Source organism: Trichechus manatus, unplaced genomic scaffold, assembly GCF_000243295.1.
Source record: "Trichechus manatus latirostris isolate Lorelei unplaced genomic scaffold, TriManLat1.0 scaffold00017, whole genome shotgun sequence".
Taxonomy (NCBI): domain Eukaryota; kingdom Metazoa; phylum Chordata; class Mammalia; order Sirenia; family Trichechidae; genus Trichechus; species Trichechus manatus.
This window is the reverse complement of record NW_004443953.1, coordinates 292467-305009: the sequence shown is the minus strand read 5'-3', so window position 1 is coordinate 305009 and position 12543 is coordinate 292467.

Sequence of the window (12543 nt, the reverse complement as noted above, 5' to 3'; positions counted from 1 at the left end):
TGTGTATTTTCACCAAAAAAAAGGTTGAGAAGTTAGAGGGTTGACATGTTGTGGGGTTGTTAACCAATGTCATAAAACAATATGTGTACTATTGTTTCATGAGAAACTATTTGTTCTGTAAGCCTTCACCTGAAGTACAATAAAAAAAAAATTCTCTAGGGAAAAGAAAATGTTAAATGTACAGGTTTATTCTAGAGAGTGAATGGCACTGCACCACTTGAAACTGCTTGCCCAGATTGCTTCCTTCTCAGCTTTGCACACATTTGCTTGGCTGTATGTATGTCTCACACTGTGTTCCATTTCTCACTGGTGTTTTCATGGGCTGTGATATCAGTAATTGTTACCACTTCCCCCTTGCAAGCTGGAGGAAGGGAATTTTCTTTCATTTATGGCTATATTTCAAAACGGTAGTTGGTATTTCAACTTGTCCAACTGGTATGTCTTTTTTTGTAGCCATGATACAGAGAGAGCCAGAAGCACATTCTGTGTTTTGAGCATTTCCTAAAGGTAATCAGACTTACAAAATGATTTAGCCAAGTGTTATGGCCTCATATCAGAGACATGGAAGCGGGAGGCCCCTGGAAAAGGACTATCCATGGATATAAACACAGTGTACACTCATCATGACACATGAGGTAGAAAGAATCCATCTAGAGCACATGAAAATATCACATACCTGAACAGGTAACTATGAGGACAGGGAAACTAAACAGGCCCAAATTCCCCCATCTTGAAACAATCTCTTGGCCCTGTCTGTTTCCTTAGTAACCTTCCTGTTTATCTCATTTCATTTGTTGAGAAACCTCTGGAATAAGTTATTTACCCATGCTGATGACATTTCTTATTTATTCACCCTTTATCTAACTCCTAGCAATCTGGTTCTCATCCCAGACTTCACTGAAACTGTTCCATCAACCATGCATTTATTCATTCAACAAGTATCTTGTTCCAGACACTATGTTAAGTGCTGGAGTATAGTGATGAGCAAAAAAGAGATGATCTCCACACTCATAGAGCTTACAGTCTAGGGCAGTGATTCAAATATTTTGGTATTAAATATTGAGCGCCTCAAAGAGCTTTTTTTATGTGAATTAATCACCTCGATGGCAGTGGATTTGGTTTTGGTTTTACATTTACTGAATTAGAAATTAAAACATATCTTAAATTTTTTCTTCAATAATGTACTCAAAATAATAATAATAAACTCATTGAAAATTAACAAATAATATATATGTTGCAAAACAATTTAGACAAGAATGGCATTGTTTTACAGTTTTGCAGATATCTTTAATGTCTGATGTAATAGAAAACAGCTGTCATCACATATCTACCTCTGTGCTCAATCTGTTCCAACATCACATACCATAAAGGCCCTGAAAAATAAAATAAATAAATAAAAATATATCTATAAACCAGTAAAGTTTCTGCATTCCATTCTCCAGTACAGTTCACTATATACCGGTAAGAGAGTAAGTGAGAAAAAGGCAAGTAACATCTTAGGACTGTTATGAAAATAGTTTTGACCCCAATGACCCCCTGTAAGGGTCCTGGGGACACCCAAGAGTTTAAGGACGACACTTTGAGAACTGTTATTCTAGAGGAAAAATCAGTAATCATATAAATAACCACACACATTACCATCCAGAGACAAATTATAATAATTGATCATAGTGACACTGCCTTCTGTAGCAATGTGGTATTTATTTTGTGAAGGGAGTTTTAATGTGTACATGACATTATAAAAATGTAGAAGAGGGAAAACTAAATTAGATGGGATCAGGAAAGACCCCGGAGGAGGGAACTTGAAAGATCTTTAGAAGCTAGCCATCAAAAGGGCCAGGAAAAGGGAAAAATATGTGCAGAAGCTTTGAAGTGGAAGGAGCTTGGCAAGTCTGAGGAAAAGTTAGTGGAACTGTGACTGAGGTAGGGAGAATCTTTCAAAATGAGAGGAAGAGCTTTTTTGTTTTTTTGGTTTTTATGAGGGGATGAAGGTATATTGCATGTTCAAGAAATTTAAATAATCTGTGGCCGGAGGAAGGACTGTGATGGATATAAAACAAGTCCACAATTTCTTTGACATTCCTCCATAAAAATGGTAGAGCTTATTTCCTCTTCCCTTAAATATAGGCTGGTGTTACAATGAATAGAAAGTGGCAGTACTGACATGGCATGACTATGAGGCTAGGTTAGAAAATGTGACACAGTTTTTGCCTGTTTCTCTCTCAGGATGTTCTACCTTAAAACCAGTCTCCGAGCTGTGAGGTAGCTGAGGCCAGGCAAAAAGGCCACATTCAGGTTTTCTGGCCAACAACTCCAGCCAAGTTCCCAACAAACAGCCAAAATCAACCACAAGACATATGAATGAATAAGCTTTCATTTGACCTCAGCCTTCAAGCTGCCCAGGGAACACCAAAAGGAGCAGACAGGGACTTGCCCAAAAGTTCAAAACCAAGTATGAAACCCATTGCCATCGAGTCTATTCAAACTCACAGTGACCCTATAGGGCACAGTGAAGCTGCCCCACGGGGTTTCCAAAGCTGTACTATTTACTGAAGCAGACTGCCACATCTTTCTCTCATGGAGTGGCTGGTGGGTTCGAACTGTTGAACTTTGGGTTAGCAGCTGAGTGCTTCACCAACATGCCACCAGGGCTCCTTTGTGAAAAGTTAGGAGGGTAAAATATGCCTTAATATATATTAACCTTAGTTATGAGCTACAGCAGGGGTGGACACACTATGTCATTTGGGCCAGGGGCAAACTGACCTTCCATCTGTGCTTGCAAATAAAGTTTTATCGGAACACAACCACACTCATCTGTGTTATATATTACCTATGGCTGCGTTCATACTACAATGACAGAACAGTATAGTTGCAACAAAGACCATGTGGCCTGAAAAGCTTAACGTATTTTCTACCTAACCCTTCAGAGAAAGTTGGCCCTGTTGCTTACCTGTGAGCTAGGGTGATATATGAACACACCTAGACCAATGGATGAAAGTTACATTAAGATGAGAGTTTTGGCAAATAAACTTTCTAATAACAAGGGCCATCCAAACGTGGAATGTAAGAGGGAGTTTTACATCACAAAGCATACTCTAGACAAAGCTAGATGATAGTGTATTCATATGATGACACATCTGTCATCTTCAAATTCTCCTTCTCCATTTCTTCCTATATTCAGTTACCAATTTTTAACGTTGCTTTTCAAAGGTCTTTCCAATTCATATATTTCTTTCTATTTCCACATTTGCCATGATTAATCAGGCCCTTCCTTCTCCACCTCACCCAATGACTTATATCCTAATTGGTCTCCTTGCCCTAGTTTTTCCCACTAGAGTCTTTCCTACAAAGTTTGTTTCATATTAATATTTCTATCCAGTAATTTACCTTTGAAACTTCTCTACTTAAAAATTATCAGTGCCTTTTCATTTTGCCCATTGGGTAATATACAAACTTCTTAGACTATCATTCAAGTCTTTTCACCTCTTGGCCCTTACCACATTTCCAAATGTTATCATCTACACGTTCTTCCATGAATACGTGATCAAAATAAATTAGGCAATTAATTGTTCCTACACATTTTATACATATTTCTGCCTCTTTTTTTTGTCTTTATATCAGTTTAATTTCAAGCTTTTCCAAACTTAACCTCTGAATCTCTGTAATTATTTCTTCACCTCAAATTTGGCTCCAAGTATATGTGATTTTTGCATGATTATTTACGTGCTCACCTCAGATAGTTTTTTTTGTCCTGTGTTTAGAATGAGGGATCTTGGTCCTGTACTTGAAAGGGAATTTCTTGGTCCTGTAATGTTTTATGTTCCCTCTGTGTGGCATGGTACCCTATACATAGAAACATAATAAATGTTTATAGATGACAACACAGTGTTTTCTAAAAAAGAAAGCCCTGATTTAAAAGAAAAAAAAAATTGCGAAGTCCTGTCCTTCCTTCACCTCCGTGGAAAACTTTATTAGATAAGAAAATTAAGAATTAGAATTCTCCTTAGTGTCCCAGATCTACCACTCATTAGTTGCATAACTGTGGGCAATTAGTTTAGCCTCTTCATGACTCTGTTTTCTCATTTGTAAAACAGAAATAGTAATATGTAGCTTACAGGGATATTATGAAGCACAATTAATGTTTGTAAAGTGCTTTTTAACAACTTCAATGTCATAGAAAATAGCCTTAATTCAAAATGTAAAAATATGTATGCATAATGACTCATTTAATAAACATGGAAAGAATTGTTTATGTGAATTTACAAGCGTGAATCTGGTTTGTAATATTAGCGATTTGTTTTAACTTGGAAATAGACTTTACTCATTTCTGACATGGTGCATTTGCATTTTGATATCTTCTCTCAACAGTGATTGCTTATATGATCCATGTGGTCAGTGGTCCTCAACCCTGGCTATGCGTTAGTGTGTACTTTAGAAACATACTAATGGTGAACTTATAACACTGATGTCCAGACTTCGCCAGACAAATTAAATAAACTCTCTGGGGGCAGAGGTGATTCTAATACGCAGCCAAGGTTGAGAATGACTAATGTCTGTCTGGACGTGTATGTACATCATCAGAAGACCTGCTTAATTCTATGCCTTTAACAAAATTCAAGTTGGTGAAAATGTTCACCTGTGATGTATTTAAATATAACTTGATTGACATTTTGAATTGTAAGATAAGTTTGAACTAAAAGATCTCAAAATTCCCTTTGGTCATAATATTCAACGAATCTAGGATGCCCTTTCTGAATTTGTTCGAGGGAGTAGCATACAGCCATGTTAACAATATTCAGTCATTACTTATTGAAGGAGTAGTGTTCTTACTCTTAATTCCATTTACTTATATTTGTCTACTAATACACAGACGTATGCTGTCTTAGTCATCTAGTGCTGCCATAACAGAAATACCACAAGTGGATGGTTTTAATGAAGAGAACTTTATTTCCTCAAAGTCAAAGTAGGCTAAAAGTCCAAATTCAGGGCGTCAGCTCCAGGGGAAGCCTTTTTCTCTCTGTCTGCCTTCTTCTCTTCAGTGTTCCCCTGGACTAGGAGCTTCTCTGTGCAGGAACCCCGGTCCAAAGGACGTGCTCTGCTTTCTTGATGGTATGAGGTCCCCCTGTCTCATTGCTCACTTCTGTCTTTTATATCTCAAGAGACTGCCTCAGGACACAATCCAGTCTTGTAGATCAGTTACTGCCTTACTAACACAACTGCCACCCATCCTCCCTCATTAACATCACAGAGACAGGTTTACAACATACAGGGAAATCACACAGTACCAGGACTCATGGCCTAGCCAAACTGATACACACATTTTTTGGGGGACATAATGCAAACCATGACATATGCTAAACCAGAATGTGTATACAAAATCATATGCCATAGGGTATTTAATATCTCAGAATTATATTAGTTTTATATGAGAAATATCATTTTATAAAGTACTTTTTCCATTTTTTAAATACAAGTTGATTTTCAATCACCAAACTGATGGCTATTATCTCCTTTCTCTACTAACAGTATATGATGAAGGAATGCATTTGATTTTAAAATTAGGCTTTGAAAATATATTTAGGCAGGTTAACTTTATTCTAAGTAGTTATGAGTGAGAAATCTATTATTTCATTTTCAATTCTGACATTCCATTTTCAAGAAGATCTTAGAAAGTTGGCTTTAGACGTGATGTTTGCATGTGTCATGAGTAAAGAGATATAGGTATAGATTTGTGTGTGTGTGTGTGTGTGCGTGTGTGTGAAATAGACCTTCCAAAGTCTGTAACTTTGTCCGATTAACACATTTTAAGAATTTTTTTTCAAAATCGTTTGATGTAAAATGGGGTCAAGAACCCAACTAGAACATGGGCACATTCAGATCAGCTACTACCTTTGCAAATTACATTTTGAAGTGGGTAGAAATGTGAATTTTGATTATGAAAAATGCAGCTGTTGTTCATCCTGCGGTAAGTTCATTCATTTTTAGTGCTCCAGTTAAAAGAAAAATATCCTTTTTGCTTCTAAGGCAGAAAAACTTAACTTTCTACTTTTGAGGGCACAATATTATCTCTTTTCTTTTCTTAATAGGTGATTTAAAAATTCTGAGTTTCTAGCCAGAAGAGTACAGCATCTTAATAGCATACGTTCTGAATGATCACAGATCGTGCCTGCAGTTCCTAATTATTCATCATGACATTTAAAACCAATCCACTTGCCTTGACAGGCATAGCATTATATTGTGAAGTTCAGACTTGCTAGAGACGACATTCTTCTCCCTTTGTTACATTCTGTTAACAACCTGTCCAGTACAGCATAATTTTTGCTTTGATACCAATTAGGCAAATTGCAATACAGCTATAATCCAATTGCTGATGAATGATGTGAAACCATATTTTATCATAATACAGTGATTTAAAGTACAGCAAAAAAGAACAAACGGGCTGCAATAGTACAGATAATTTTTGCTAAACAATTTATTGATGCTCTTATAATATTTGCATTCTTATTGTCCTATATCATCTATATGTTTTTTAGCTTTTCTTCTAAACAAAGCAAGTGTGATACTATGAAATGAAAAGTACAAGATCTCAAAGAAAATTTACGCTAGACCAACAACAACAAAAAAAATCAAAGTATTGCCTATATAACAAGTAGATCACTCCTAAATTATTTTAATTCCAACTTAATATGGATTTATGGGTATTGTTTGAAATGGTGGAATACTGATTTTTTATTTCTTTGGAATAACAGAAACCCACTTCACATTTTCTTTCCACTAAATAACTGGGCTTACTTCATACACAACCTGAAATACTGTGGTTTTTGTTTTATGAAACCAATTTTAAAAAATCCATTAATAACTCTATATCCTTAATAAATAGCTAATTATACCTTCTGTGATGGTTAGAGTTGTGTGTCAACTTGGCTGGACCATGATTCTCAGTGGTTGGATAATCATATGATGGTGTGATCACTTCCATGATGAGATTTGATATTATGCAATCACCTCCATGATGGGATCTGCTATGAGTAGCCAATCAGTTGAAAGAGAATTTCCTTGGGCATGTGGGCTACATTGAATATAAGCGGATAGTCTGGCAAAGATTGTGGGCTTTTGCTTGTTCTGGATCGTGCAGCTGGCTCCTGTTCGTTTGCTCTCTGGTTCTTGGGGCTTGAGCTAGCAGCTTGCCCGCAGTCTTGCCTGCCAGTCTTTGGGATTCATCGATCTTCACACCCTGTGAACAAGAGCTCTGCTCTCTGGCCTGCCGATCTTGGGTTCCCAGGCCCTGGTGGCTGCATGCATCAGGAGAAGCCTCTATTCTGAACCAAGGACTTGAGACATTCTAGCCTCTACAGCCGCGTAAGCCATTTCTTTGATATGAATCTCTCTATATATATCTATTTATATGCTTTACTGCTTTTGCTTCTCTGGAGAACCTAGCCTAAGACACCTTCTTAATCCACTTTTTTATTAAAAGTTATAAAGGAATATTTTTAAACAATACTAAGTAGAGTTTTAATCATGAAGTCAGAGTTATGAGCTTTTGGTCACTCTTTACCCCTGATCAGCACAAAATAGAAAACTATTGACTTTATGTGTTTTGTTCCCACAACTGTTCTTGGATTTTATTGTGATTAAGCATTCCTGGTATGTTATCTTAAGATACAGATTTTCTCTGTGACAGTCACTTACATAGAATTTACTGTCAGGCGTTAATAATGTGTGAAGTTTTTAGGACGTCTAATGTTCCTCTTCTAGACTGCTGAATTTACATCTTTTTACTGTATTTCTTATAATTTTGCACAGTCCATCTATCACATTGCAGGTAGTTCTTGAATTCCATGTTGTGCAAAGCCATATGTGCATCTGAGCATCATGACATTTTGCAGAACTCAATTGGTGATATGTTTATGCTCTAAAGCAATTATTTTTTAATTGATCTCAAATATAGAAAATGCCATATGTATTTGCTGGAGTCTAAAGGTATCAGTACCGCTGTGGTTTTAAAGACACAAAAACATTTCTGGGCTTTTTACTTTCTTTTTTGCCCACTTTTTCTTTCTTTTGATTCTTGCTGATTACTTTTTATTCTTAAAACAAGAAGTCTGTTTAGTGTGAGAATGTAAATTCCTTTCCAAATGCCACTCTGAAAGGAGGCTACATTTGCTCCCTGGAAAGTAAGCATTACCCGCTTTAAGCCAAAGAAATGACAGTTACGGAAAAGGCACACTGGAAGTGACATGGATTTGGCTATATTTCATCCCCACAAATGCAATGCTTCATAAATACAGAGGACTAACAATGTTGACAAACCCCTCAGTGTTAAATGGTGCTACATAGCATTGACCTGCTGGGAAATAATAGCAGCGGGAACATTCTGGCATTGAGCAACTGGAAATGGAGTGGTTTTTTATGAGCAAAGGTACTGACCATGACTCAAAAAGGCAGAGATGCAAACTGTGCCAGGTTCTGCAGAAATTGGCTAAAGCTATAAACCCAAGTATAGTATTTCCCTACATGCTACATGGAATGAAATGTTGGTCAGTTCAGTCAAGCCTCAAGCACATATATGATCACTTATTTTCAATAAACCAGTAAACCAGTTGCCTTCGAGTCTATCCTGACTTATGTTGACCCCATGTGTGTCACTTATTAACTGGTAATATTAAGGACCTAGGCTAGAATTACAGTTTAGGTATGTTCGATATACAGTACAGGCAGATCAAGAATAGAACTCAGAATGCTTAACTCAAGAAATATTTTTTAAAATACATGTCAAACATGCAATGCTCTGAACACTCAAGGATTTCTTTATGTGATGTGTACTTGTGAATTGTTTGAACATAGCATAAAGACACATTAACTCTTCAATAGTAAGTCAACAAATATTTACTAAGTACATATTATGTGACAGACAATTGAATGGTTCTCCAATTGGGAGAATGAATGTTAAGAGACCGACTTTTTACATACTATTCTATTAGTACTTTCAAATCTACCTTAAATTTACTTTTTCTTATTGGGTTTCTGGTTCCTAAACTATATAAACTATTAATATAGCACTCCAGTTTTCAATATGAATTACATCTCAACATAAAGAAAACACAAATCCTCACAACTGGACCAATAAACAACATCATGATAAATGGAGAAAATACTGAAGTTATCAAGGATTTCATTTTACTTGGATCCACAATCAACTCCCATGGAAGCAGCAGTCAAGAAACCAAACAACGTATGGCATTGGGCAAATCTACTGCAAAAGACCTCTTTAAAGGGTCGAAAAGCAAAGATGTCACTTTGAGGACTAAGGTGTACTTGACCCAAGCCATGGTATTTTCAATTTCCCCATATGCATGTGAAACCTGGGCAATGAACAAGGAAGACAAAAGGAGAATTGACCCTTTTGAATTATGGTGTTGGCAAAAATATTGAATATACCATGGACTGCAGGAAGAACGAACAAATCTATCTTGGAGGAAGTACAGACAGAGTGCTCCATGGAAGCGAGGATGGTGAGACTTCGTCTCATATATTTTGGGCATTTTATCAGGAGGGACCAGTCCTTGGAGAAGGACATCATGCTTGGTAAAGCAGAGCGTCAGCAAAAACAGGAAGACCTTGATAAAATGGATTAATATAGTGGCTGCAATAATGGGCTCAAACATGAAAATAATTGTGAGGATAATGCAGAACCAGGCAGTGTTTCGTTCTGTTGTACATAGGGTCACTATGAGTCATAACCAATTTGGTGGCACCTAACAACAACAACAAACTGTATGAGATAGTTAAACTACATGATTTCTAAGGTAATATTCAGGTAAAAATTCCATAGTTCTTTTCTGTTTGGATCAAGTCATTGTATAATCAAACAGTGATTTATATTCGATTTATATTTTGTGTAGTTTTGGATTTCTCAGATGTCAAGTTTTTACTTTTTTCTTTTTTTAGAGTCTTAAACAACAGCAATCATTTTATTATTTCCATCGTTTCTATAGATCAGGAACTCAGAAGGACTTCCCTGGGCAGTTCTGTCTAAAGCAGTTGTAGTTAGTAGTGGCTGGAGTTGAAACAGTAGGGGGCTGGAGCTGCTGGAGGCTGGCCAGGCATATCTCTCTTTTCTTTTTTTTGTATTGTTGTAATTAAATGAAGTTTACATTTCCAGTTAGTTTCCCATACAAAAAAAACATTTTTTTTTGCATACATTGTTATGAGACACTAATTGCTCACCCCATTCTGCGACAGCACACTCCTCCTTTCCACCCCGATTCCCCATGACCATTCAAACTGCTCCTAACTCTCTCTGCCTTCCCATCTCACCTCTGGACAGAAGTTGCCCCTTTGGTCTCTTGTATCTACTTGACTAAGAGGCACACTCTTCATGAGTATCACGTTAGGTCCCACAGTCCAATCCAATCCCTGTCGGAAAAATTGGCCTTGGAAATTGTTTTAGTTCTGGGCTGATACAGAGTCCAGGGGCCATGCCTTCTGGGGCGCCTCCAGTCGCAGTCAGACCATTAAGTCTGGTCTTCTTACTAGAATTTGAGTTCTGCACCCAATCCTTCTCCTGCTCCATCAGGGACCCTCTGTTTTGTTCCCTATCAGGACATTCATTGGTGGTAGCTGGGCACCATCTAGTTCTTCTGGTCTCAGGCTGATGAAGTCTCTGGTTTATTTGGCCCATTCTGTCTCTTGGACTAATACTTTCCTTGTGTCTCTGGTGTTCTTTGGTCTCCGTTACTCCAAGTGGTTGGGACCAATTGATGCATCTTAGATGGCCACTTGCAAGCTTTTAAGACCCCAGATGCCACTCACCGAAGTAGGATGCAGAACATTTTCTCAATAAGATTTGTTATGCCAATTGACCTAGATGTCCCCTGAAAGCATGGTCCTCAGACCCCCCCATCCCTGCTACTCTGTCTCTCAAAGTATTTGATTGTATTCAGGAAACTTCTTAGCTTTGCTTTAGTCCAGTTGTGCTGACTTCCCCTGTAGTGTGTTCTGTCCTTCCCTTCACCTAATATGATTGTTATCTACTATCTACTTAGTGAATAATCCTCACCCTCCCTCCCCACCCCTGTAACCATCAAAGAATGTTTTCTTCTGTGTTTAAACCTTTTTTTGAGTTCTTATAATAGTGGTCTTATAAAGTATTTGTCCTTCTGTGACTGACTAAATTCACTCAGCATAATAAGTTCCAGCTTCCACCGTGTTATACGATGTTTCACAGCTTCATCTTTGTTCTTTATTGTTGCGTAATATTCCATTGTGTGGTTATACCATAATTTGTTTATCCATTTGTCCATTGATGGGCACCTAGGTTGCTTCCATCTTTTCACTATTGTGAACAGTGCTGCAATGAACATGACTGTGCATGTATCTATTCGTGTGACGGCTCGTATTTCTCTAGGATATATTCCAAGGAGCAGGATAGCTGGATCATATGGTACTTCTATTTCTAGCTTTTTAAGGAAGCGCCAAATTGATTTCCAAAGTGGTTGTACCATTTTACATTCCTACCAACAGTGTACAAGTGTTCCAGTCTCTCCACAACCTCTCCAGCATTTATTATTTTGTGTTTTCTGGATTAATGCTAGCCTTGTTGGGGTGAAATGATATCTCATTGCAGTTTCGATCTGCATTTCTCTAATGGCTAATGATTGTGAACATTTCTTCATGTGTCTCTTAGCCACCTGAATATCTTCTTTGGTGAAGTGCCTGTTCGTATCCTTTGCCCATTTTTTAATTGGGTTGTCTTTTTGTTGTTGAGGTTTTGCAGTATCTTGTAGATTTTAGAGATTAGACGCTGATAGGATTTGTTGTAGCCAAAAATTTTTTCCCAGTCTGTAGGTTGTCTTTTTACTCTTTTGGTGAAGTCTTTTGATGAGCCTAAGTGTTTGATTTTTAGGAGGTCACATTTATCTAGTCTCTCTTCTCGTGCTTGTGCATTGTTACTTATGGTTCTTATTGTGTTTATGCCATGTATTAGGGCTCCTAGCGTTGTCCCTGTTGTTTCTTCCATGATCTTTATCATTTTTAATTTTATGTTTAAGTCTTTGATCCATTTTTGAGTTAGTTTTTGTTCATGGTGTGAGGTATGGGTCTTGTTTCAGTTTTTTGCATATAGATATCCAGTTATGCCAGCACCATTAAAGAGACTGTCTTTTCCCCAATTAATGGACTTTGGTCCTTTGTCAAATATTAGCTGCTCATAGGTGGATGAGCTTATATCTGGATTCTCAACTCTGTTCCATTGGACTTTGTGTCTGTTGTTGTACCAGTACCAGGCTGTTTTGACTACCATGGTAGTATAATAGGTCCTAAAATCAGGTAGTGTAAGTCCTCCCACTTTGTTCTTCTTGAGTAATGCTTTATTTATTCAGGGCCTCTTCCTTTTCCATGTGAAGTTGGTGATTAGTTTCTCCATCTCATTAAAAAATGTTGGTGGAATTTGGATCGGGATTGCATTGTATCTGTAGATTGCTTTGGGTAGAATTGACATTTTCACTATGTTGAGTCTGCCTATCCATGAGCAAGGTATAT